This window comes from Paramisgurnus dabryanus, chromosome 13, assembly GCF_030506205.2.
Source record: "Paramisgurnus dabryanus chromosome 13, PD_genome_1.1, whole genome shotgun sequence".
NCBI lineage: Eukaryota > Metazoa > Chordata > Actinopteri > Cypriniformes > Cobitidae > Paramisgurnus > Paramisgurnus dabryanus.
In genome coordinates, this window is record NC_133349.1 from 32,139,355 (window position 1) to 32,162,223 (window position 22,869).

Sequence of the window (22,869 nt, forward strand, 5' to 3'; positions counted from 1 at the left end):
TTCGTTCAGCCGATTAGACGTGTAACGGTGGGTCGTGCAAGATGTTTGAGAGTCAAAGAAAAAGGAGCTCTCCCCGTCGGGGAATCGAACCCCGGTCTTCCGCGTGACAGGCGGAGATACTGTCCACTATACTAACGAGGATCAGACGACCAGGCTGAGCCGTCGAGCCGAATCGTCAATCCAGACCTCAGCCTACAACACACATACTTCCCACTTGTGAGGACAGCCTTGCTGTTTATTCCCCCGTTTTCGGTTTATTTTGTGTGTTTGTTTATATTTTTAAAAAATTATTTTCTTCTTTTTTTAAAAAACATTCCCTTCTACTGCCCCAGCCAACTCACATCCTTACCCCAATATCAGTAAACCCTTAGATAGGTCCTTTAAAAAGGAAAACCCTACCCTGCCCTGAAGCTTAAACCGACCCTTCCCCCTTGCTTTTTTACTGTTTAACAAAAAAACTAACCCTAAACTACACCCTGCCCTAACATCAACTATCTTAACCCCCAAAAAAAGTTTTGAAGTGAAAATGATCTCTTAAGCTGAAGGTCTTAGACCCTGTTCTTCTGTTGGGGCCTTTTCTTTCTTTATTTCTAGAGGCTATGGAAATTAATAAGGAATCCCCTGACTTGGAAGAAAATTCCTCTTCTGTTATTTTTGTGGTGGCATTTATTATTTTGATTTTTGAGATTTGAAAACCTAATGGGATGGAGATTGGAGGTAACCTGTGCCGGTGCATCCTCTGTGTAATGTGCACAGAGTTTCATTCCCCAATACCTCTGAGCAAATGATCATACTGCGACATGTTAGTAGCCTGTGCCTGTGCCTTTATTTTGGACAGGAAGGTATTTCTGTCTCTTTTGCTCCTCCCAGGTGGAAGCGTCTGGTTGGATCCTGAATCAGAAATTACCCTTTTTGAACATGATGGTGTTGCACAGGGAGCACACTGGGTCGAGGTTTGCTGGGCATAACTCAAGTTTTCCTTCAATTACGCATAAATCTTTCGCCTTTTACTAAAGATTTCCGTGGAGGGGGACCATTGTGAGTTTATTGTATTTTTGGGTGCTCTGCTCACGGCAGAGCTACGTAACATGTCCAAATGCAGAAAGTCTTTCGTTATGGTTTTGCTTGTCGCAAGGTGTTCGGTGGCTTTAAGCAAAAGCGCCGGTGTAGCAGGCGCATCTAAATGTTTTCTTTATTTTAAATTAAATTTAATTAAATTATATTTTGACATATTTTGAGTTATTGGAGCTATATGATGATGTTCCGGTTTGGTATAAACGTGGGACATTTCTTTTGAAAAGCGTCAGCATACATTGCAGTCACGGTTGTGAAAAGCATATCTGCACTTCGGTTCATCAGCTCTTTAAGTTTTGTATTTTGTTAGCACCCCCCTAAAGGGCATAAGGTGTGTATGTTCATATATTTAAACTGTAGATACAAGTAAATGCTGTGTTATATTTGTCACAATTATGCACTCAAAGTGTTTATGAATATAAAGGCTGATACGCATTTTCCACTTGTTTGTTAGCTCTTACGGTGATCTGTTGGAGGTATCAAGGCTCAATAAAACTTCATTAAAACCATCAGTAAAGTTTTGGCCGTTATTAGGATGGGGTCCGCTACAGCCGGGTAACTCCAACATAGGGACGGCAAGAGGTGTGAAAACTGCCAGTAGTGTTTAGCTCGTACCATACCTCTCGCATTTCAATCGGCAGTCTAGACAGAATGGAAACCTCCCCGTCGGGGAATCGAACCCCGGTCTTCCGCGTGACAGGCGGAGATACTGTCCACTATACTAACGAGGACTTCACGTCTGCATGCGCGCGTCACGCCGGCCAACCCCCCTGTCGATAGAGTACTCTTGGGTTTCTGTGTCTATCAAGTTACAGATACCAGCAGGAGGCATGGAAGGGAATCGACTGAATCCGTGATCAATTCAGTGCAGCTCTGAAACAAGAGTTGGTTCTGACAAGTCCTGTTGAGCAACGACCTTCTGCCTGCGTTGGTGGTATAGTGGTGAGCATAGCTGCCTTCCAAGCAGTTGACCCGGGTTCGATTCCCGGCCAACGCATTGCTTTTTGCTCGACCCCATCGTGAGAAGGAGAGCAACGCATTCGTTCAGCCGATTAGACGTGTAACGGTGGGTCGTGCAAGATGTTTGAGAGTCAAAGAAAAAGGAGCTCTCCCCGTCGGGGAATCGAACCCCGGTCTTCCGCGTGACAGGCGGAGATACTGTCCACTATACTAACGAGGATCAGACGACCAGGCTGAGCCGTCGAGCCGAATCGTCAATCCAGACCTCAGCCTACAACACACATACTTCCCACTTGTGAGGACAGCCTTGCTGTTTATTCCCCCGTTTTCGGTTTATTTTGTGTGTTTGTTTATATTTTAAAAAAATTATTTTCTTCTTTTTTTAAAAAACATTCCCTTCTACTGCCCCAGCCAACTCACATCCTTACCCCAATATCAGTAAACCCTTAGATAGGTCCTTTAAAAAGGAAAACCCTACCCTGCCCTGAAGCTTAAACCGACCCTTCCCCCTTGCTTTTTTACTGTTTAACAAAAAAACTAACCCTAAACTACACCCTGCCCTAACATCAACTATCTTAACCCCCAAAAAAAGTTTTGAAGTGAAAATGATCTCTTAAGCTGAAGGTCTTAGACCCTGTTCTTCTGTTGGGGCCTTTTCTTTCTTTATTTCTAGAGGCTATGGAAATTAATAAGGAATCCCCTGACTTGGAAGAAAATTCCTCTTCTGTTATTTTTGTGGTGGCATTTATTATTTTGATTTTTGAGATTTGAAAACCTAATGGGATGGAGATTGGAGGTAACCTGTGCCGGTGCATCCTCTGTGTAATGTGCACAGAGTTTCATTCCCCAATACCTCTGAGCAAATGATCATACTGCGACATGTTAGTAGCCTGTGCCTGTGCCTTTATTTTGGACAGGAAGGTATTTCTGTCTCTTTTGCTCCTCCCAGGTGGAAGCGTCTGGTTGGATCCTGAATCAGAAATTACCCTTTTTGAACATGATGGTGTTGCACAGGGAGCACACTGGGTCGAGGTTTGCTGGGCATAACTCAAATTTTCCTTCAATTACGCATAAATCTTTCGCCTTTTACTAAAGATTTCCGTGGAGGGGGACCATTGTGAGTTTATTGTATTTTTGGGTGCTCTGCTCACGGCAGAGCTACGTAACATGTCCAAATGCAGAAAGTCTTTCGTTATGGTTTTGCTTGTCGCAAGGTGTTCGGTGGCTTTAAGCAAAAGCGCCGGTGTAGCAGGCGCATCTAAATGTTTTCTTTATTTTAAATTAAATTTATTTAAATTATATTTTGACATATTTTGAGTTATTGGAGCTATATGATGATGTTCCGGTTTGGTATAAACGTGGGACATTTCTTTTGAAAAGCGTCAGCATACATTGCAGTCACGGTTGTGAAAAGCATATCTGCACTTCGGTTCATCAGTTCTTTAAGTTTTGTATTTTGTTAGCACTCCCCTAAAGGGCATAAGGTGTGTATGTTCATATATTTAAACTGTAGATACAAGTAAATGCTGTGTTATATTTGTCACAATTATGCACTCAAAGTGTTTATGAATATAAAGGCTGATACGCATTTTCCACTTGTTTGTTAGCTCTTACGGTGATCTGTTGGAGGTATCAAGGCTCAATAAAACTTCATTAAAACCATCAGTAAAGTTTTGGCCGTTATTAGGATGGGGTCCGCTACAGCCGGGTAACTCCAACATAGGGACGGCAAGAGGTGTGAAAACTGCCAGTAGTGTTTAGCTCGTACCATACCTCTCGCATTTCAATCGGCAGTCTAGACAGAATGGAAACCTCCCCGTCGGGGAATCGAACCCCGGTCTTCCGCGTGACAGGCGGAGATACTGTCCAGTATACTAACGAGGACTTCACGTCTGCATGCGCGCGTCACGCCGGCCAACCCCCCTGTCGATAGAGTACTCTTGGGTTTCTGTGTCTATCAAGTTACAGATACCAGCAGGAGGCATGGAAGGGAATCGACTGAATCCGTGATCAATTCAGTGCAGCTCTGAAACAAGAGTTGGTTCTGACAAGTCCTGTTGAGCAACGACCTTCTGCCTGCGTTGGTGGTATAGTGGTGAGCATAGCTGCCTTCCAAGCAGTTGACCCGGGTTCGATTCCCGGCCAACGCATTGCTTTTTGCTCGACCCCATCGTGAGAAGGAGAGCAACGCATTCGTTCAGCCGATTAGACGTGTAACGGTGGGTCGTGCAAGATGTTTGAGAGTCAAAGAAAAAGGAGCTCTCCCCGTCGGGGAATCGAACCCCGGTCTTCCGCGTGACAGGCGGAGATACTGTCCACTATACTAACGAGGATCAGACGACCAGGCTGAGCCGTCGAGCCGAATCGTCAATCCAGACCTCAGCCTACAACACACATACTTCCCACTTGTGAGGACAGCCTTGCTGTTTATTCCCCCGTTTTCGGTTTATTTTGTGTGTTTGTTTATATTTTTAAAAAATTATTTTCTTCTTTTTTTAAAAAACATTCCCTTCTACTGCCCCAGCCAACTCACATCCTTACCCCAATATCAGTAAACCCTTAGATAGGTCCTTTAAAAAGGAAAACCCTACCCTGCCCTGAAGCTTAAACCGACCCTTCCCCCTTGCTTTTTTACTGTTTAACAAAAAAACTAACCCTAAACTACACCCTGCCCTAACATCAACTATCTTAACCCCCAAAAAAAGTTTTGAAGTGAAAATGATCTCTTAAGCTGAAGGTCTTAGACCCTGTTCTTCTGTTGGGGCCTTTTCTTTCTTTATTTCTAGAGGCTATGGAAATTAATAAGGAATCCCCTGACTTGGAAGAAAATTCCTCTTCTGTTATTTTTGTGGTGGCATTTATTATTTTGATTTTTGAGATTTGAAAACCTAATGGGATGGAGATTGGAGGTAACCTGTGCCGGTGCATCCTCTGTGTAATGTGCACAGAGTTTCATTCCCCAATACCTCTGAGCAAATGATCATACTGCGACATGTTAGTAGCCTGTGCCTGTGCCTTTATTTTGGACAGGAAGGTATTTCTGTCTCTTTTGCTCCTCCCAGGTGGAAGCGTCTGGTTGGATCCTGAATCAGAAATTACCCTTTTTGAACATGATGGTGTTGCACAGGGAGCACACTGGGTCGAGGTTTGCTGGGCATAACTCAAGTTTTCCTTCAATTACGCATAAATCTTTCGCCTTTTACTAAAGATTTCCGTGGAGGGGGACCATTGTGAGTTTATTGTATTTTTGGGTGCTCTGCTCACGGCAGAGCTACGTAACATGTCCAAATGCAGAAAGTCTTTCGTTATGGTTTTGCTTGTCGCAAGTAGTGATGGGCAGAGCGAGGCTTCGTGAAACACTGAAACAGTTGAATCAATTGTGTCGAGGCTTCGAAACATGGATCGAAACCTCCTCCACAGTGACACCTAGTGGTCATTTGCACGTATTGCCATAGATCAGCCTTGACAAGGTTTTAGACGAGCGCTGACAAATTGTATCCCACATGTTGTGTAATTGACATAAGTGATCAGGTGGGAGAGTGGATAGTGTCCTAGACTCTCATGCAAAAGCCCTTTGGATCGAACCCCGGGAAACGCATTGTTATTACCGTCGTCACAATTAAGTTACATATTTTTGTTGTTGTTTTACCATCTGTTTGACAACTACATGAGCTTTTAGGCTCATCATTGTCAATAACTATAAGCTGGTCTATTTAATAAATAAATTGAATAGAGATAAATACCACATAAACAATAAGAAATTAATAAAATATATCAAGCCACCATGTCACATCTGCTGTGTGTGGAAGGACTTTGCCTACTTCTTTTTTACAGATAATTTCTCCAGCGTTTGAAAAACTCCTCTCACAAAAACCCACAAGGTCAATATGCGTTTATTTCACTTTTATACAGATGTGCGATTGTGTTGTCTGTTCCCGACCGTGCCAATCAAACGCTGATTCGGCAGACCACACCTGATGAAACATTTAGTGAAACACTTCGAGGCTTCGCTTGGTCATAGTCACGTGACATGGGTGTTTTGAATCACGCTTCGGATCAGTGTTTCGACACATCTGCGCTTCGGGATCTCGCAAAGCTTCGGAACGACTGTTTCGCGTCAGCCATCCCTAGTCGCAAGGTGTTCGGTGGCTTTAAGCAAAAGCGCCGGTGTAGCAGGCGCATCTAAATGTTTTCTTTATTTTAAATTAAATTTATTTAAATTATATTTTGACATATTTTGAGATATTGGAGCTATATGATGATGTTCCGGTTTGGTATAAACGTGGGACATTTCTTTTGAAAAGCGTCAGCATACATTGCAGTCACGGTTGTGAAAAGCATATCTGCACTTCGGTTCATCAGCTCTTTAAGTTTTGTATTTTGTTAGCACCCCCCTAAAGGGCATAAGGTGTGTATGTTCATATATTTAAACTGTAGATACAAGTAAATGCTGTGTTATATTTGTCACAATTATGCACTCAAAGTGTTTATGAATATAAAGGCTGATACGCATTTTCCACTTGTTTGTTAGCTCTTACGGTGATCTGTTGGAGGTATCAAGGCTCAATAAAACTTCATTAAAACCATCAGTAAAGTTTTGGCCGTTATTAGGATGGGGTCCGCTACAGCCGGGTAACTCCAACATAGGGACGGCAAGAGGTGTGAAAACTGCCAGTAGTGTTTAGCTCGTACCATACCTCTCGCATTTCAATCGGCAGTCTAGACAAAATGGAAACCTCCCCGTCGGGGAATCGAACCCCGGTCTTCCGCGTGACAGGCGGAGATACTGTCCACTATACTAACGAGGACTTCACGTCTGCATGCGCGCGTCACGCCGGCCAACCCCCCTGTCGATAGAGTACTCTTGGGTTTCTGTGTCTATCAAGTTACAGATACCAGCAGGAGGCATGGAAGGGAATCGACTGAATCCGTGATCAATTCAGTGCAGCTCTGAAACAAGAGTTGGTTCTGACAAGTCCTGTTGAGCAACGACCTTCTGCCTGCGTTGGTGGTATAGTGGTGAGCATAGCTGCCTTCCAAGCAGTTGACCTGGGTTCGATTCCCGGCCAACGCATTGCTTTTTGCTCGACCCCATCGTGAGAAGGAGAGCAACGCATTCGTTCAGCCGATTAGACGTGTAACGGTGGGTCGTGCAAGATGTTTGAGAGTCAAAGAAAAAGGAGCTCTCCCCGTCGGGGAATCGAACCCTGGTCTTCCGCGTGACAGGCGGAGATACTGTCCACTATACTAACGAGGATCAGACGACCAGGCTGAGCCGTCGAGCCGAATCGTCAATCCAGACCTCAGCCTACAACACACATACTTCCCACTTGTGAGGACAGCCTTGCTGTTTATTCCCCCGTTTTCGGTTTATTTTGTGTGTTTGTTTATATTTTTAAAAAATTATTTTCTTCTTTTTTTAAAAAACATTCCCTTCTACTGCCCCAGCCAACTCACATCCTTACCCCAATATCAGTAAACCCTTAGATAGGTCCTTTAAAAAGGAAAACCCTACCCTGCCCTGAAGCTTAAACCGACCCTTCCCCCTTGCTTTTTTACTGTTTAACAAAAAAACTAACCCTAAACTACACCCTGCCCTAACATCAACTATCTTAACCCCCAAAAAAAGTTTTGAAGTGAAAATGATCTCTTAAGCTGAAGGTCTTAGACCCTGTTCTTCTGTTGGGGCCTTTTCTTTCTTTATTTCTAGAGGCTATGGAAATTAATAAGGAATCCCCTGACTTGGAAGAAAATTCCTCTTCTGTTATTTTTGTGGTGGCATTTATTATTTTGATTTTTGAGATTTGAAAACCTAATGGGATGGAGATTGGAGGTAACCTGTGCCGGTGCATCCTCTGTGTAATGTGCACAGAGTTTCATTCCCCAATACCTCTGAGCAAATGATCATACTGCGACATGTTAGTAGCCTGTGCCTGTGCCTTTATTTTGGACAGGAAGGTATTTCTGTCTCTTTTGCTCCTCCCAGGTGGAAGCGTCTGGTTGGATCCTGAATCAGAAATTACCCTTTTTGAACATGATGGTGTTGCACAGGGAGCACACTGGGTCGAGGTTTGCTGGGCATAACTCAAGTTTTCCTTCAATTACGCATAAATCTTTCGCCTTTTACTAAAGATTTCCGTGGAGGGGGACCATTGTGAGTTTATTGTATTTTTGGGTGCTCTGCTCACGGCAGAGCTACGTAACATGTCCAAATGCAGAAAGTCTTTCGTTATGGTTTTGCTTGTCGCAAGGTGTTCGGTGGCTTTAAGCAAAAGCGCCGGTGTAGCAGGCGCATCTAAATGTTTTCTTTATTTTAAATTAAATTTAATTAAATTATATTTTGACATATTTTGAGTTATTGGAGCTATATGATGATGTTCCGGTTTGGTATAAACGTGGGACATTTCTTTTGAAAAGCGTCAGCATACATTGCAGTCACGGTTGTGAAAAGCATATCTGCACTTCGGTTCATCAGCTCTTTAAGTTTTGTATTTTGTTAGCACCCCCCTAAAGGGCATAAGGTGTGTATGTTCATATATTTAAACTGTAGATACAAGTAAATGCTGTGTTATATTTGTCACAATTATGCACTCAAAGTGTTTATGAATATAAAGGCTGATACGCATTTTCCACTTGTTTGTTAGCTCTTACGGTGATCTGTTGGAGGTATCAAGGCTCAATAAAACTTCATTAAAACCATCAGTAAAGTTTTGGCCGTTATTAGGATGGGGTCCGCTACAGCCGGGTAACTCCAACATAGGGACGGCAAGAGGTGTGAAAACTGCCAGTAGTGTTTAGCTCGTACCATACCTCTCGCATTTCAATCGGCAGACTAGACAGAATGGAAACCTCCCCGTCGGGGAATCGAACCCCGGTCTTCCGCGTGACAGGCGGAGATACTGTCCACTATACTAACGAGGACTTCACGTCTGCATGCGCGCGTCACGCCGGCCAACCCCCCTGTCGATAGAGTACTCTTGGGTTTCTGTGTCTATCAAGTTACAGATACCAGCAGGAGGCATGGAAGGGAATCGACTGAATCCGTGATCAATTCAGTGCAGCTCTGAAACAAGAGTTGGTTCTGACAAGTCCTGTTGAGCAACGACCTTCTGCCTGCGTTGGTGGTATAGTGGTGAGCATAGCTGCCTTCCAAGCAGTTGACCCGGGTTCGATTCCCGGCCAACGCATTGCTTTTTGCTCGACCCCATCGTGAGAAGGAGAGCAACGCATTCGTTCAGCCGATTAGACGTGTAACGGTGGGTCGTGCAAGATGTTTGAGAGTCAAAGAAAAAGGAGCTCTCCCCGTCGGGGAATCGAACCCCGGTCTTCCGCGTGACAGGCGGAGATACTGTCCACTATACTAACGAGGATCAGACGACCAGGCTGAGCCGTCGAGCCGAATCGTCAATCCAGACCTCAGCCTACAACACACATACTTCCCACTTGTGAGGACAGCCTTGCTGTTTATTCCCCCGTTTTCGGTTTATTTTGTGTGTTTGTTTATATTTTTAAAAAATTATTTTCTTCTTTTTTTAAAAAACATTCCCTTCTACTGCCCCAGCCAACTCACATCCTTACCCCAATATCAGTAAACCCTTAGATAGGTCCTTTAAAAAGGAAAACCCTACCCTGCCCTGAAGCTTAAACCGACCCTTCCCCCTTGCTTTTTTACTGTTTAACAAAAAAACTAACCCTAAACTACACCCTGCCCTAACATCAACTATCTTAACCCCCAAAAAAAGTTTTGAAGTGAAAATGATCTCTTAAGCTGAAGGTCTTAGACCCTGTTCTTCTGTTGGGGCCTTTTCTTTCTTTATTTCTAGAGGCTATGGAAATTAATAAGGAATCCCCTGACTTGGAAGAAAATTCCTCTTCTGTTATTTTTGTGGTGGCATTTATTATTTTGATTTTTGAGATTTGAAAACCTAATGGGATGGAGATTGGAGGTAACCTGTGCCGGTGCATCCTCTGTGTAATGTGCACAGAGTTTCATTCCCCAATACCTCTGAGCAAATGATCATACTGCGACATGTTAGTAGCCTGTGCCTGTGCCTTTATTTTGGACAGGAAGGTATTTCTGTCTCTTTTGCTCCTCCCAGGTGGAAGCGTCTGGTTGGATCCTGAATCAGAAATTACCCTTTTTGAACATGATGGTGTTGCACAGGGAGCACACTGGGTCGAGGTTTGCTGGGCATAACTCAAGTTTTCCTTCAATTACGCATAAATCTTTCGCCTTTTACTAAAGATTTCCGTGGAGGGGGACCATTGTGAGTTTATTGTATTTTTGGGTGCTCTGCTCACGGCAGAGCTACGTAACATGTCCAAATGCAGAAAGTCTTTCGTTATGGTTTTGCTTGTCGCAAGGTGTTCGGTGGCTTTAAGCAAAAGCGCCGGTGTAGCAGGCGCATCTAAATGTTTTCTTTATTTTAAATTAAATTTAATTAAATTATATTTTGACATATTTTGAGTTATTGGAGCTATATGATGATGTTCCGGTTTGGTATAAACGTGGGACATTTCTTTTGAAAAGCGTCAGCATACATTGCAGTCACGGTTGTGAAAAGCATATCTGCACTTCGGTTCATCAGCTCTTTAAGTTTTGTATTTTGTTAGCACCCCCCTAAAGGGCATAAGGTGTGTATGTTCATATATTTAAACTGTAGATACAAGTAAATGCTGTGTTATATTTGTCACAATTATGCACTCAAAGTGTTTATGAATATAAAGGCTGATACGCATTTTCCACTTGTTTGTTAGCTCTTACGGTGATCTGTTGGAGGTATCAAGGCTCAATAAAACTTCATTAAAACCATCAGTAAAGTTTTGGCCGTTATTAGGATGGGGTCCGCTACAGCCGGGTAACTCCAACATAGGGACGGCAAGAGGTGTGAAAACTGCCAGTAGTGTTTAGCTCGTACCATACCTCTCGCATTTCAATCGGCAGACTAGACAGAATGGAAACCTCCCCGTCGGGGAATCGAACCCCGGTCTTCCGCGTGACAGGCGGAGATACTGTCCACTATACTAACGAGGACTTCACGTCTGCATGCGCGCGTCACGCCGGCCAACCCCCCTGTCGATAGAGTACTCTTGGGTTTCTGTGTCTATCAAGTTACAGATACCAGCAGGAGGCATGGAAGGGAATCGACTGAATCCGTGATCAATTCAGTGCAGCTCTGAAACAAGAGTTGGTTCTGACAAGTCCTGTTGAGCAACGACCTTCTGCCTGCGTTGGTGGTATAGTGGTGAGCATAGCTGCCTTCCAAGCAGTTGACCCGGGTTCGATTCCCGGCCAACGCATTGCTTTTTGCTCGACCCCATCGTGAGAAGGAGAGCAACGCATTCGTTCAGCCGATTAGACGTGTAACGGTGGGTCGTGCAAGATGTTTGAGAGTCAAAGAAAAAGGAGCTCTCCCCGTCGGGGAATCGAACCCCGGTCTTCCGCGTGACAGGCGGAGATACTGTCCACTATACTAACGAGGATCAGACGACCAGGCTGAGCCGTCGAGCCGAATCGTCAATCCAGACCTCAGCCTACAACACACATACTTCCCACTTGTGAGGACAGCCTTGCTGTTTATTCCCCCGTTTTCGGTTTATTTTGTGTGTTTGTTTATATTTTTAAAAAATTATTTTCTTCTTTTTTTAAAAAACATTCCCTTCTACTGCCCCAGCCAACTCACATCCTTACCCCAATATCAGTAAACCCTTAGATAGGTCCTTTAAAAAGGAAAACCCTACCCTGCCCTGAAGCTTAAACCGACCCTTCCCCCTTGCTTTTTTACTGTTTAACAAAAAAACTAACCCTAAACTACACCCTGCCCTAACATCAACTATCTTAACCCCCAAAAAAAGTTTTGAAGTGAAAATGATCTCTTAAGCTGAAGGTCTTAGACCCTGTTCTTCTGTTGGGGCCTTTTCTTTCTTTATTTCTAGAGGCTATGGAAATTAATAAGGAATCCCCTGACTTGGAAGAAAATTCCTCTTCTGTTATTTTTGTGGTGGCATTTATTATTTTGATTTTTGAGATTTGAAAACCTAATGGGATGGAGATTGGAGGTAACCTGTGCCGGTGCATCCTCTGTGTAATGTGCACAGAGTTTCATTCCCCAATACCTCTGAGCAAATGATCATACTGCGACATGTTAGTAGCCTGTGCCTGTGCCTTTATTTTGGACAGGAAGGTATTTCTGTCTCTTTTGCTCCTCCCAGGTGGAAGCGTCTGGTTGGATCCTGAATCAGAAATTACCCTTTTTGAACATGATGGTGTTGCACAGGGAGCACACTGGGTCGAGGTTTGCTGGGCATAACTCAAGTTTTCCTTCAATTACGCATAAATCTTTCGCCTTTTACTAAAGATTTCCGTGGAGGGGGACCATTGTGAGTTTATTGTATTTTTGGGTGCTCTGCTCACGGCAGAGCTACGTAACATGTCCAAATGCAGAAAGTCTTTCGTTATGGTTTTGCTTGTCGCAAGGTGTTCGGTGGCTTTAAGCAAAAGCGCCGGTGTAGCAGGCGCATCTAAATGTTTTCTTTATTTTAAATTAAATTTAATTAAATTATATTTTGACATATTTTGAGTTATTGGAGCTATATGATGATGTTCCGGTTTGGTATAAACGTGGGACATTTCTTTTGAAAAGCGTCAGCATACATTGCAGTCACGGTTGTGAAAAGCATATCTGCACTTCGGTTCATCAGCTCTTTAAGTTTTGTATTTTGTTAGCACCCCCCTAAAGGGCATAAGGTGTGTATGTTCATATATTTAAACTGTAGATACAAGTAAATGCTGTGTTATATTTGTCACAATTATGCACTCAAAGTGTTTATGAATATAAAGGCTGATACGCATTTTCCACTTGTTTGTTAGCTCTTACGGTGATCTGTTGGAGGTATCAAGGCTCAATTAAACTTCATTAAAACCATCAGTAAAGTTTTGGCCGTTATTAGGATGGGGTCCGCTACAGCCGGGTAACTCCAACATAGGGACGGCAAGAGGTGTGAAAACTGCCAGTAGTGTTTAGCTCGTACCATACCTCTCGCATTTCAATCGGCAGACTAGACAGAATGGAAACCTCCCCGTCGGGGAATCGAACCCCGGTCTTCCGCGTGACAGGCGGAGATACTGTCCACTATACTAACGAGGACTTCACGTCTGCATGCGCGCGTCACGCCGGCCAACCCCCCTGTCGATAGAGTACTCTTGGGTTTCTGTGTCTATCAAGTTACAGATACCAGCAGGAGGCATGGAAGGGAATCGACTGAATCCGTGATCAATTCAGTGCAGCTCTGAAACAAGAGTTGGTTCTGACAAGTCCTGTTGAGCAACGACCTTCTGCCTGCGTTGGTGGTATAGTGGTGAGCATAGCTGCCTTCCAAGCAGTTGACCCGGGTTCGATTCCCGGCCAACGCATTGCTTTTTGCTCGACCCCATCGTGAGAAGGAGAGCAACGCATTCGTTCAGCCGATTAGACGTGTAACGGTGGGTCGTGCAAGATGTTTGAGAGTCAAAGAAAAAGGAGCTCTCCCCGTCGGGGAATCGAACCCCGGTCTTCCGCGTGACAGGCGGAGATACTGTCCACTATACTAACGAGGATCAGACGACCAGGCTGAGCCGTCGAGCCGAATCGTCAATCCAGACCTCAGCCTACAACACACATACTTCCCACTTGTGAGGACAGCCTTGCTGTTTATTCCCCCGTTTTCGGTTTATTTTGTGTGTTTGTTTATATTTTTAAAAAATTATTTTCTTCTTTTTTTAAAAAACATTCCCTTCTACTGCCCCAGCCAACTCACATCCTTACCCCAATATCAGTAAACCCTTAGATAGGTCCTTTAAAAAGGAAAACCCTACCCTGCCCTGAAGCTTAAACCGACCCTTCCCCCTTGCTTTTTTACTGTTTAACAAAAAAACTAACCCTAAACTACACCCTGCCCTAACATCAACTATCTTAACCCCCAAAAAAAGTTTTGAAGTGAAAATGATCTCTTAAGCTGAAGGTCTTAGACCCTGTTCTTCTGTTGGGGCCTTTTCTTTCTTTATTTCTAGAGGCTATGGAAATTAATAAGGAATCCCCTGACTTGGAAGAAAATTCCTCTTCTGTTATTTTTGTGGTGGCATTTATTATTTTGATTTTTGAGATTTGAAAACCTAATGGGATGGAGATTGGAGGTAACCTGTGCCGGTGCATCCTCTGTGTAATGTGCACAGAGTTTCATTCCCCAATACCTCTGAGCAAATGATCATACTGCGACATGTTAGTAGCCTGTGCCTGTGCCTTTATTTTGGACAGGAAGGTATTTCTGTCTCTTTTGCTCCTCCCAGGTGGAAGCGTCTGGTTGGATCCTGAATCAGAAATTACCCTTTTTGAACATGATGGTGTTGCACAGGGAGCACACTGGGTCGAGGTTTGCTGGGCATAACTCAAGTTTTCCTTCAATTACGCATAAATCTTTCGCCTTTTACTAAAGGTTTCCGTGGAGGGGGACCATTGTGAGTTTATTGTATTTTTGGGTGCTCTGCTCACGGCAGAGCTACGTAACATGTCCAAATGCAGAAAGTCTTTCGTTATGGTTTTGCTTGTCGCAAGGTGTTCGGTGGCTTTAAGCAAAAGCGCCGGTGTAGCAGGCGCATCTAAATGTTTTCTTTATTTTAAATTAAATTTAATTAAATTATATTTTGACATATTTTGAGTTATTGGAGCTATATGATGATGTTCCGGTTTGGTATAAACGTGGGACATTTCTTTTGAAAAGCGTCAGCATACATTGCAGTCACGGTTGTGAAAAGCATATCTGCACTTCGGTTCATCAGCTCTTTAAGTTTTGTATTTTGTTAGCACCCCCCTAAAGGGCATAAGGTGTGTATGTTCATATATTTAAACTGTAGATACAAGTAAATGCTGTGTTATATTTGTCACAATTATGCACTCAAAGTGTTTATGAATATAAAGGCTGATACGCATTTTCCACTTGTTTGTTAGCTCTTACGGTGATCTGTTGGAGGTATCAAGGCTCAATAAAACTTCATTAAAACCATCAGTAAAGTTTTGACCGTTATTAGGATGGGGTCCGCTACAGCCGGGTAACTCCAACATAGGGACGGCAAGAGGTGTGAAAACTGCCAGTAGTGTTTAGCTCGTACCATACCTCTCGCATTTCAATCGGCAGTCTAGACAGAATGGAAACCTCCCCGTCGGGGAATCGAACCCCGGTCTTCCGCGTGACAGGCGGAGATACTGTCCACTATACTAACGAGGACTTCACGTCTGCATGCGCGCGTCACGCCGGCCAACCCCCCTGTCGATAGAGTACTCTTGGGTTTCTGTGTCTATCAAGTTACAGATACCAGCAGGAGGCATGGAAGGGAATCGACTGAATCCGTGATCAATTCAGTGCAGCTCTGAAACAAGAGTTGGTTCTGACAAGTCCTGTTGAGCAACGACCTTCTGCCTGCGTTGGTGGTATAGTGGTGAGCATAGCTGCCTTCCAAGCAGTTGACCCGGGTTCGATTCCCGGCCAACGCATTGCTTTTTGCTCGACCCCATCGTGAGAAGGAGAGCAACGCATTCGTTCAGCCGATTAGACGTGTAACGGTGGGTCGTGCAAGATGTTTGAGAGTCAAAGAAAAAGGAGCTCTCCCCGTCGGGGAATCGAACCCCGGTCTTCCGCGTGACAGGCGGAGATACTGTCCACTATACTAACGAGGATCAGACGACCAGGCTGAGCCGTCGAGCCGAATCGTCAATCCAGACCTCAGCCTACAACACACATACTTCCCACTTGTGAGGACAGCCTTGCTGTTTATTCCCCCGTTTTCGGTTTATTTTGTGTGTTTGTTTATATTTTTAAAAAATTATTTTCTTCTTTTTTTAAAAAACATTCCCTTCTACTGCCCCAGCCAACTCACATCCTTACCCCAATATCAGTAAACCCTTAGATAGGTCCTTTAAAAAGGAAAACCCTACCCTGCCCTGAAGCTTAAACCGACCCTTCCCCCTTGCTTTTTTACTGTTTAACAAAAAAACTAACCCTAAACTACACCCTGCCCTAACATCAACTATCTTAACCCCCAAAAAAAGTTTTGAAGTGAAAATGATCTCTTAAGCTGAAGGTCTTAGACCCTGTTCTTCTGTTGGGGCCTTTTCTTTCTTTATTTCTAGAGGCTATGGAAATTAATAAGGAATCCCCTGACTTGGAAGAAAATTCCTCTTCTGTTATTTTTGTGGTGGCATTTATTATTTTGATTTTTGAGATTTGAAAACCTAATGGGATGGAGATTGGAGGTAACCTGTGCCGGTGCATCCTCTGTGTAATGTGCACAGAGTTTCATTCCCCAATACCTCTGAGCAAATGATCATACTGCGACATGTTAGTAGCCTGTGCCTGTGCCTTTATTTTGGACAGGAAGGTATTTCTGTCTCTTTTGCTCCTCCCAGGTGGAAGCGTCTGGTTGGATCCTGAATCAGAAATTACCCTTTTTGAACATGATGGTGTTGCACAGGGAGCACACTGGGTCGAGGTTTGCTGGGCATAACTCAAGTTTTCCTTCAATTACGCATAAATCTTTCGCCTTTTACTAAAGGTTTCCGTGGAGGGGGACCATTGTGAGTTTATTGTATTTTTGGGTGCTCTGCTCACGGCAGAGCTACGTAACATGTCCAAATGCAGAAAGTCTTTCGTTATGGTTTTGCTTGTCGCAAGGTGTTCGGTGGCTTTAAGCAAAAGCGCCGGTGTAGCAGGCGCATCTAAATGTTTTCTTTATTTTAAATTAAATTTAATTAAATTATATTTTGACATATTTTGAGTTATTGGAGCTATATGATGATGTTCCGGTTTGGTATAAACGTGGGACATTTCTTTTGAAAAGCGTCAGCACACATTGCAGTCACGGTTGTGAAAAGCATATCTGCACTTCGGTTCATCAGCTCTTTAAGTTTTGTATTTTGTTAGCACCCCCCTAAAGGGCATAAGGTGTGTATGTTCATATATTTAAACTGTAGATACAAGTAAATGCTGTGTTATATTTGTCACAATTATGCACTCAAAGTGTTTATGAATATAAAGGCTGATACGCATTTTCCACTTGTTTGTTAGCTCTTACGGTGATCTGTTGGAGGTATCAAGGCTCAATAAAACTTCATTAAAACCATCAGTAAAGTTTTGGCCGTTATTAGGATGGGGTCCGCTACAGCCGGGTAACTCCAACATAGGGACGGCAAGAGGTGTGAAAACTGCCAGTAGTGTTTAGCTCGTACCATACCTCTCGCATTTCAATCGGCAGTCTAGACAGAATGGAAACCTCCCCGTCGGGGAATCGAACCCCGGTCTTCCGCGTGACAGGCGGAGATACTGTCCACTATACTAACGAGGACTTCACGTCTGCATGCGCGCGTCACGCCGGCCAACCCCCCTGTCGATAGAGTACTCTTGGGTTTCTGTGTCTATCAAGTTACAGATACCAGCAGGAGGCATGGAAGGGAATCGACTGAATCCGTGATCAATTCAGTGCAGCTCTGAAACAAGAGTTGGTTCTGACAAGTCCTGTTGAGCAACGACCTTCTGCCTGCGTTGGTGGTATAGTGGTGAGCATAGCTGCCTTCCAAGCAGTTGACCCGGGTTCGATTCCCGGCCAACGCATTGCTTTTTGCTCGACCCCATCGTGAGAAGGAGAGCAACGCATTCGTTCAGCCGATTAGACGTGTAACGGTGGGTCGTGCAAGATGTTTGAGAGTCAAAGAAAAAGGAGCTCTCCCCGTCGGGGAATCGAACCCCGGTCTTCCGCGTGACAGGCGGAGATACTGTCCACTATACTAACGAGGATCAGACGACCAGGCTGAGCCGTCGAGCCGAATCGTCAATCCAGACCTCAGCCTACAACACACATACTTCCCACTTGTGAGGACAGCCTTGCTGTTTATTCCCCCGTTTTCGGTTTATTTTGTGTGTTTGTTTATATTTTTAAAAAATTATTTTCTTCTTTTTTTAAAAAACATTCCCTTCTACTGCCCCAGCCAACTCACATCCTTACCCCAATATCAGTAAACCCTTAGATAGGTCCTTTAAAAAGGAAAACCCTACCCTGCCCTGAAGCTTAAACCGACCCTTCCCCCTTGCTTTTTTACTGTTTAACAAAAAAACTAACCCTAAACTACACCCTGCCCTAACATCAACTATCTTAACCCCCAAAAAAAGTTTTGAAGTGAAAATGATCTCTTAAGCTGAAGGTCTTAGACCCTGTTCTTCTGTTGGGGCCTTTTCTTTCTTTATTTCTAGAGGCTATGGAAATTAATAAGGAATCCCCTGACTTGGAAGAAAATTCCTCTTCTGTTATTTTTGTGGTGGCATTTATTATTTTGATTTTTGAGATTTGAAAACCTAATGGGATGGAGATTGGAGGTAACCTGTGCCGGTGCATCCTCTGTGTAATGTGCACAGAGTTTCATTCCCCAATACCTCTGAGCAAATGATCATACTGCGACATGTTAGTAGCCTGTGCCTGTGCCTTTATTTTGGACAGGAAGGTATTTCTGTCTCTTTTGCTCCTCCCAGGTGGAAGCGTCTGGTTGGATCCTGAATCAGAAATTACCCTTTTTGAACATGATGGTGTTGCACAGGGAGCACACTGGGTCGAGGTTTGCTGGGCATAACTCAAGTTTTCCTTCAATTACGCATAAATCTTTCGCCTTTTACTAAAGGTTTCCGTGGAGGGGGACCATTGTGAGTTTATTGTATTTTTGGGTGCTCTGCTCACGGCAGAGCTACGTAACATGTCCAAATGCAGAAAGTCTTTCGTTATGGTTTTGCTTGTCGCAAGGTGTTCGGTGGCTTTAAGCAAAAGCGCCGGTGTAGCAGGCGCATCTAAATGTTTTCTTTATTTTAAATTAAATTTAATTAAATTATATTTTGACATATTTTGAGTTATTGGAGCTATATGATGATGTTCCGGTTTGGTATAAACGTGGGACATTTCTTTTGAAAAGCGTCAGCATACATTGCAGTCACGGTTGTGAAAAGCATATCTGCACTTCGGTTCATCAGCTCTTTAAGTTTTGTATTTTGTTAGCACCCCCCTAAAGGGCATAAGGTGTGTATGTTCATATATTTAAACTGTAGATACAAGTAAATGCTGTGTTATATTTGTCACAATTATGCACTCAAAGTGTTTATGAATATAAAGGCTGATACGCATTTTCCACTTGTTTGTTAGCTCTTACGGTGATCTGTTGGAGGTATCAAGGCTCAATAAAACTTCATTAAAACCATCAGTAAAGTTTTGGCCGTTATTAGGATGGGGTCCGCTACAGCCGGGTAACTCCAACATAGGGACGGCAAGAGGTGTGAAAACTGCCAGTAGTGTTTAGCTCGTACCATACCTCTCGCATTTCAATCGGCAGTCTAGACAGAATGGAAACCTCCCCGTCGGGGAATCGAACCCCGGTCTTCCGCGTGACAGGCGGAGATACTGTCCACTATACTAACGAGGACTTCACGTCTGCATGCGCGCGTCACGCCGGCCAACCCCCCTGTCGATAGAGTACTCTTGGGTTTCTGTGTCTATCAAGTTACAGATACCAGCAGGAGGCATGGAAGGGAATCGACTGAATCCGTGATCAATTCAGTGCAGCTCTGAAACAAGAGTTGGTTCTGACAAGTCCTGTTGAGCAACGACCTTCTGCCTGCGTTGGTGGTATAGTGGTGAGCATAGCTGCCTTCCAAGCAGTTGACCCGGGTTCGATTCCCGGCCAACGCATTGCTTTTTGCTCGACCCCATCGTGAGAAGGAGAGCAACGCATTCGTTCAGCCGATTAGACGTGTAACGGTGGGTTGTGCAAGATGTTTGAGAGTCAAAGAAAAAGGAGCTCTCCCCGTCGGGGAATCGAACCCCGGTCTTCCGCGTGACAGGCGGAGATACTGTCCACTATACTAACGAGGAACAGACAACCAGGCTGAGCCGTCGAGCCGAATCGTCAATCCAGACCTCAGCCTACAACACACATACTTCCCACTTGTGAGGACAGCCTTGCTGTTTATTCCCCCGTTTTCGGTTTATTTTGTGTGTTTGTTTATATTTTAAAAAAATTATTTTCTTCTTTTTTTAAAAAACATTCCCTTCTACTGCCCCAGCCAACTCACATCCTTACCCCAATATCAGTAAACCCTTAGATAGGTCCTTTAAAAAGGAAAACCCTACCCTGCCCTGAAGCTTAAACCGACCCTTCCCCCTTGCTTTTTTACTGTTTAACAAAAAAACTAACCCTAAACTACACCCTGCCCTAACATCAACTATCTTAACCCCCAAAAAAAGTTTTGAAGTGAAAATGATCTCTTAAGCTGAAGGTCTTAGACCCTGTTCTTCTGTTGGGGCCTTTTCTTTCTTTATTTCTAGAGGCTATGGAAATTAATAAGGAATCCCCTGACTTGGAAGAAAATTCCTCTTCTGTTATTTTTGTGGTGGCATTTATTATTTTGATTTTTGAGATTTGAAAACCTAATGGGATGGAGATTGGAGGTAACCTGTGCCGGTGCATCCTCTGTGTAATGTGCACAGAGTTTCATTCCCCAATACCTCTGAGCAAATGATCATACTGCGACATGTTAGTAGCCTGTGCCTGTGCCTTTATTTTGGACAGGAAGGTATTTCTGTCTCTTTTGCTCCTCCCAGGTGGAAGCGTCTGGTTGGATCCTGAATCAGAAATTACCCTTTTTGAACATGATGGTGTTGCACAGGGAGCACACTGGGTCGAGGTTTGCTGGGCATAACTCAAGTTTTCCTTCAATTACGCATAAATCTTTCGCCTTTTACTAAAGGTTTCCGTGGAGGGGGACCATTGTGAGTTTATTGTATTTTTGGGTGCTCTGCTCACGGCAGAGCTACGTAACATGTCCAAATGCAGAAAGTCTTTCGTTATGGTTTTGCTTGTCGCAAGGTGTTCGGTGGCTTTAAGCAAAAGCGCCGGTGTAGCAGGCGCATCTAAATGTTTTCTTTATTTTAAATTAAATTTAATTAAATTATATTTTGACATATTTTGAGTTATTGGAGCTATATGATGATGTTCCGGTTTGGTATAAACGTGGGACATTTCTTTTGAAAAGCGTCAGCATACATTGCAGTCACGGTTGTGAAAAGCATATCTGCACTTCGGTTCATCAGCTCTTTAAGTTTTGTATTTTGTTAGCACCCCCCTAAAGGGCATAAGGTGTGTATGTTCATATATTTAAACTGTAGATACAAGTAAATGCTGTGTTATATTTGTCACAATTATGCACTCAAAGTGTTTATGAATATAAAGGCTGATACGCATTTTCCACTTGTTTGTTAGCTCTTACGGTGATCTGTTGGAGGTATCAAGGCTCAATAAAACTTCATTAAAACCATCAGTAAAGTTTTGGCCGTTATTAGGATGGGGTCCGCTACAGCCGGGTAACTCCAACATAGGGACGGCAAGAGGTGTGAAAACTGCCAGTAGTGTTTAGCTCGTACCATACCTCTCGCATTTCAATCGGCAGTCTAGACAGAATGGAAACCTCCCCGTCGGGGAATCGAACCCCGGTCTTCCGCGTGACAGGCGGAGATACTGTCCACTATACTAACGAGGACTTCACGTCTGCATGCGCGCGTCACGCCGGCCAACCCCCCTGTCGATAGAGTACTCTTGGGTTTCTGTGTCTATCAAGTTACAGATACCAGCAGGAGGCATGGAAGGGAATCGACTGAATCCGTGATCAATTCAGTGCAGCTCTGAAACAAGAGTTGGTTCTGACAAGTCCTGTTGAGCAACGACCTTCTGCCTGCGTTGGTGGTATAGTGGTGAGCATAGCTGCCTTCCAAGCAGTTGACCCGGGTTCGATTCCCGGCCAACGCATTGCTTTTTGCTCGACCCCATCGTGAGAAGGAGAGCAACGCATTCGTTCAGCCGATTAGACGTGTAACGGTGGGTCGTGCAAGATGTTTGAGAGTCAAAGAAAAAGGAGCTCTCCCCGTCGGGGAATCGAACCCCGGTCTTCCGCGTGACAGGCGGAGATACTGTCCACTATACTAACGAGGATCAGACGACCAGGCTGAGCCGTCGAGCCGAATCGTCAATCCAGACCTCAGCCTACAACACACATACTTCCCACTTGTGAGGACAGCCTTGCTGTTTATTCCCCCGTTTTCGGTTTATTTTGTGTGTTTGTTTATATTTTTAAAAAATTATTTTCTTCTTTTTTTAAAAAACATTCCCTTCTACTGCCCCAGCCAACTCACATCCTTACCCCAATATCAGTAAACCCTTAGATAGGTCCTTTAAAAAGGAAAACCCTACCCTGCCCTGAAGCTTAAACCGACCCTTCCCCCTTGCTTTTTTACTGTTTAACAAAAAAACTAACCCTAAACTACACCCTGCCCTAACATCAACTATCTTAACCCCCAAAAAAAGTTTTGAAGTGAAAATGATCTCTTAAGCTGAAGGTCTTAGACCCTGTTCTTCTGTTGGGGCCTTTTCTTTCTTTATTTCTAGAGGCTATGGAAATTAATAAGGAATCCCCTGACTTGGAAGAAAATTCCTCTTCTGTTATTTTTGTGGTGGCATTTATTATTTAGATTTTTGAGATTTGAAAACCTAATGGGATGGAGATTGGAGGTAACCTGTGCCGGTGCATCCTCTGTGTAATGTGCACAGAGTTTCATTCCCCAATACCTCTGAGCAAATGATCATACTGCGACATGTTAGTAGCCTGTGCCTGTGCCTTTATTTTGGACAGGAAGGTATTTCTGTCTCTTTTGCTCCTCCCAGGTGGAAGCGTCTGGTTGGATCCTGAATCAGAAATTACCCTTTTTGAACATGATGGTGT

The 22,869-nt window shown here is 43.8% G+C and overlaps 39 non-coding genes across 39 annotated transcripts; 20 read left to right on the plus strand and 19 right to left on the minus strand.

Moving 5' to 3' along the window:
* Positions 1 to 69: 69 nt before the first annotated feature.
* On the minus strand, positions 70 to 141 carry trnad-guc (transfer RNA aspartic acid (anticodon GUC)). Its single transcript has one exon. It is a non-coding gene; the product is annotated as a tRNA-Asp (tRNA).
* Positions 142 to 965: 824 nt separating this feature from the next.
* On the plus strand, positions 966 to 1,081 carry LOC141280081 (U5 spliceosomal RNA). Its single transcript, XR_012334875.1, has one exon. It is a non-coding gene; the product is annotated as a U5 spliceosomal RNA (small nuclear RNA).
* A 652-nt stretch (positions 1,082 to 1,733) lies between these two features.
* On the minus strand, positions 1,734 to 1,805 carry trnad-guc (transfer RNA aspartic acid (anticodon GUC)). The gene has a single exon. It is a non-coding gene; the product is annotated as a tRNA-Asp (tRNA).
* Positions 1,806 to 1,999: 194 nt separating this feature from the next.
* Positions 2,000 to 2,071, plus strand: trnag-ucc (transfer RNA glycine (anticodon UCC)). The gene has a single exon. It is a non-coding gene; the product is annotated as a tRNA-Gly (tRNA).
* A 111-nt stretch (positions 2,072 to 2,182) lies between these two features.
* Positions 2,183 to 2,254, minus strand: trnad-guc (transfer RNA aspartic acid (anticodon GUC)). The gene has a single exon. It is a non-coding gene; the product is annotated as a tRNA-Asp (tRNA).
* Positions 2,255 to 3,078: 824 nt separating this feature from the next.
* LOC141280161 (U5 spliceosomal RNA) lies at positions 3,079 to 3,194 on the plus strand. Its single transcript, XR_012334954.1, has one exon. It is a non-coding gene; the product is annotated as a U5 spliceosomal RNA (small nuclear RNA).
* Positions 3,195 to 4,112: 918 nt separating this feature from the next.
* trnag-ucc (transfer RNA glycine (anticodon UCC)) lies at positions 4,113 to 4,184 on the plus strand. Its single transcript has one exon. It is a non-coding gene; the product is annotated as a tRNA-Gly (tRNA).
* A 111-nt stretch (positions 4,185 to 4,295) lies between these two features.
* trnad-guc (transfer RNA aspartic acid (anticodon GUC)) lies at positions 4,296 to 4,367 on the minus strand. Its single transcript has one exon. It is a non-coding gene; the product is annotated as a tRNA-Asp (tRNA).
* An 824-nt stretch (positions 4,368 to 5,191) lies between these two features.
* On the plus strand, positions 5,192 to 5,307 carry LOC141280082 (U5 spliceosomal RNA). Its single transcript, XR_012334876.1, has one exon. It is a non-coding gene; the product is annotated as a U5 spliceosomal RNA (small nuclear RNA).
* A 1,463-nt stretch (positions 5,308 to 6,770) lies between these two features.
* On the minus strand, positions 6,771 to 6,842 carry trnad-guc (transfer RNA aspartic acid (anticodon GUC)). The gene has a single exon. It is a non-coding gene; the product is annotated as a tRNA-Asp (tRNA).
* A 194-nt stretch (positions 6,843 to 7,036) lies between these two features.
* Positions 7,037 to 7,108, plus strand: trnag-ucc (transfer RNA glycine (anticodon UCC)). The gene has a single exon. It is a non-coding gene; the product is annotated as a tRNA-Gly (tRNA).
* A 1,007-nt stretch (positions 7,109 to 8,115) lies between these two features.
* On the plus strand, positions 8,116 to 8,231 carry LOC141280083 (U5 spliceosomal RNA). The gene has a single exon (XR_012334877.1). It is a non-coding gene; the product is annotated as a U5 spliceosomal RNA (small nuclear RNA).
* A 652-nt stretch (positions 8,232 to 8,883) lies between these two features.
* On the minus strand, positions 8,884 to 8,955 carry trnad-guc (transfer RNA aspartic acid (anticodon GUC)). The gene has a single exon. It is a non-coding gene; the product is annotated as a tRNA-Asp (tRNA).
* Positions 8,956 to 9,149: 194 nt separating this feature from the next.
* Positions 9,150 to 9,221, plus strand: trnag-ucc (transfer RNA glycine (anticodon UCC)). The gene has a single exon. It is a non-coding gene; the product is annotated as a tRNA-Gly (tRNA).
* A 111-nt stretch (positions 9,222 to 9,332) lies between these two features.
* On the minus strand, positions 9,333 to 9,404 carry trnad-guc (transfer RNA aspartic acid (anticodon GUC)). The gene has a single exon. It is a non-coding gene; the product is annotated as a tRNA-Asp (tRNA).
* Positions 9,405 to 10,228: 824 nt separating this feature from the next.
* On the plus strand, positions 10,229 to 10,344 carry LOC141280084 (U5 spliceosomal RNA). Its single transcript, XR_012334878.1, has one exon. It is a non-coding gene; the product is annotated as a U5 spliceosomal RNA (small nuclear RNA).
* Positions 10,345 to 10,996: 652 nt separating this feature from the next.
* On the minus strand, positions 10,997 to 11,068 carry trnad-guc (transfer RNA aspartic acid (anticodon GUC)). Its single transcript has one exon. It is a non-coding gene; the product is annotated as a tRNA-Asp (tRNA).
* A 194-nt stretch (positions 11,069 to 11,262) lies between these two features.
* Positions 11,263 to 11,334, plus strand: trnag-ucc (transfer RNA glycine (anticodon UCC)). The gene has a single exon. It is a non-coding gene; the product is annotated as a tRNA-Gly (tRNA).
* A 111-nt stretch (positions 11,335 to 11,445) lies between these two features.
* Positions 11,446 to 11,517, minus strand: trnad-guc (transfer RNA aspartic acid (anticodon GUC)). Its single transcript has one exon. It is a non-coding gene; the product is annotated as a tRNA-Asp (tRNA).
* An 824-nt stretch (positions 11,518 to 12,341) lies between these two features.
* LOC135728386 (U5 spliceosomal RNA) lies at positions 12,342 to 12,457 on the plus strand. Its single transcript, XR_010525533.1, has one exon. It is a non-coding gene; the product is annotated as a U5 spliceosomal RNA (small nuclear RNA).
* A 652-nt stretch (positions 12,458 to 13,109) lies between these two features.
* Positions 13,110 to 13,181, minus strand: trnad-guc (transfer RNA aspartic acid (anticodon GUC)). The gene has a single exon. It is a non-coding gene; the product is annotated as a tRNA-Asp (tRNA).
* Positions 13,182 to 13,375: 194 nt separating this feature from the next.
* trnag-ucc (transfer RNA glycine (anticodon UCC)) lies at positions 13,376 to 13,447 on the plus strand. Its single transcript has one exon. It is a non-coding gene; the product is annotated as a tRNA-Gly (tRNA).
* A 111-nt stretch (positions 13,448 to 13,558) lies between these two features.
* trnad-guc (transfer RNA aspartic acid (anticodon GUC)) lies at positions 13,559 to 13,630 on the minus strand. Its single transcript has one exon. It is a non-coding gene; the product is annotated as a tRNA-Asp (tRNA).
* Positions 13,631 to 14,454: 824 nt separating this feature from the next.
* LOC141280142 (U5 spliceosomal RNA) lies at positions 14,455 to 14,570 on the plus strand. The gene has a single exon (XR_012334935.1). It is a non-coding gene; the product is annotated as a U5 spliceosomal RNA (small nuclear RNA).
* Positions 14,571 to 15,222: 652 nt separating this feature from the next.
* trnad-guc (transfer RNA aspartic acid (anticodon GUC)) lies at positions 15,223 to 15,294 on the minus strand. The gene has a single exon. It is a non-coding gene; the product is annotated as a tRNA-Asp (tRNA).
* Positions 15,295 to 15,488: 194 nt separating this feature from the next.
* trnag-ucc (transfer RNA glycine (anticodon UCC)) lies at positions 15,489 to 15,560 on the plus strand. The gene has a single exon. It is a non-coding gene; the product is annotated as a tRNA-Gly (tRNA).
* A 111-nt stretch (positions 15,561 to 15,671) lies between these two features.
* trnad-guc (transfer RNA aspartic acid (anticodon GUC)) lies at positions 15,672 to 15,743 on the minus strand. Its single transcript has one exon. It is a non-coding gene; the product is annotated as a tRNA-Asp (tRNA).
* Positions 15,744 to 16,567: 824 nt separating this feature from the next.
* LOC141280143 (U5 spliceosomal RNA) lies at positions 16,568 to 16,683 on the plus strand. Its single transcript, XR_012334936.1, has one exon. It is a non-coding gene; the product is annotated as a U5 spliceosomal RNA (small nuclear RNA).
* Positions 16,684 to 17,335: 652 nt separating this feature from the next.
* trnad-guc (transfer RNA aspartic acid (anticodon GUC)) lies at positions 17,336 to 17,407 on the minus strand. Its single transcript has one exon. It is a non-coding gene; the product is annotated as a tRNA-Asp (tRNA).
* A 194-nt stretch (positions 17,408 to 17,601) lies between these two features.
* Positions 17,602 to 17,673, plus strand: trnag-ucc (transfer RNA glycine (anticodon UCC)). Its single transcript has one exon. It is a non-coding gene; the product is annotated as a tRNA-Gly (tRNA).
* A 111-nt stretch (positions 17,674 to 17,784) lies between these two features.
* Positions 17,785 to 17,856, minus strand: trnad-guc (transfer RNA aspartic acid (anticodon GUC)). The gene has a single exon. It is a non-coding gene; the product is annotated as a tRNA-Asp (tRNA).
* An 824-nt stretch (positions 17,857 to 18,680) lies between these two features.
* Positions 18,681 to 18,796, plus strand: LOC141280144 (U5 spliceosomal RNA). The gene has a single exon (XR_012334937.1). It is a non-coding gene; the product is annotated as a U5 spliceosomal RNA (small nuclear RNA).
* Positions 18,797 to 19,448: 652 nt separating this feature from the next.
* On the minus strand, positions 19,449 to 19,520 carry trnad-guc (transfer RNA aspartic acid (anticodon GUC)). Its single transcript has one exon. It is a non-coding gene; the product is annotated as a tRNA-Asp (tRNA).
* Positions 19,521 to 19,714: 194 nt separating this feature from the next.
* trnag-ucc (transfer RNA glycine (anticodon UCC)) lies at positions 19,715 to 19,786 on the plus strand. The gene has a single exon. It is a non-coding gene; the product is annotated as a tRNA-Gly (tRNA).
* A 111-nt stretch (positions 19,787 to 19,897) lies between these two features.
* trnad-guc (transfer RNA aspartic acid (anticodon GUC)) lies at positions 19,898 to 19,969 on the minus strand. The gene has a single exon. It is a non-coding gene; the product is annotated as a tRNA-Asp (tRNA).
* Positions 19,970 to 20,793: 824 nt separating this feature from the next.
* On the plus strand, positions 20,794 to 20,909 carry LOC141280145 (U5 spliceosomal RNA). The gene has a single exon (XR_012334938.1). It is a non-coding gene; the product is annotated as a U5 spliceosomal RNA (small nuclear RNA).
* A 652-nt stretch (positions 20,910 to 21,561) lies between these two features.
* On the minus strand, positions 21,562 to 21,633 carry trnad-guc (transfer RNA aspartic acid (anticodon GUC)). Its single transcript has one exon. It is a non-coding gene; the product is annotated as a tRNA-Asp (tRNA).
* A 194-nt stretch (positions 21,634 to 21,827) lies between these two features.
* trnag-ucc (transfer RNA glycine (anticodon UCC)) lies at positions 21,828 to 21,899 on the plus strand. The gene has a single exon. It is a non-coding gene; the product is annotated as a tRNA-Gly (tRNA).
* Positions 21,900 to 22,010: 111 nt separating this feature from the next.
* On the minus strand, positions 22,011 to 22,082 carry trnad-guc (transfer RNA aspartic acid (anticodon GUC)). Its single transcript has one exon. It is a non-coding gene; the product is annotated as a tRNA-Asp (tRNA).
* Positions 22,083 to 22,869: the final 787 nt, after the last annotated feature.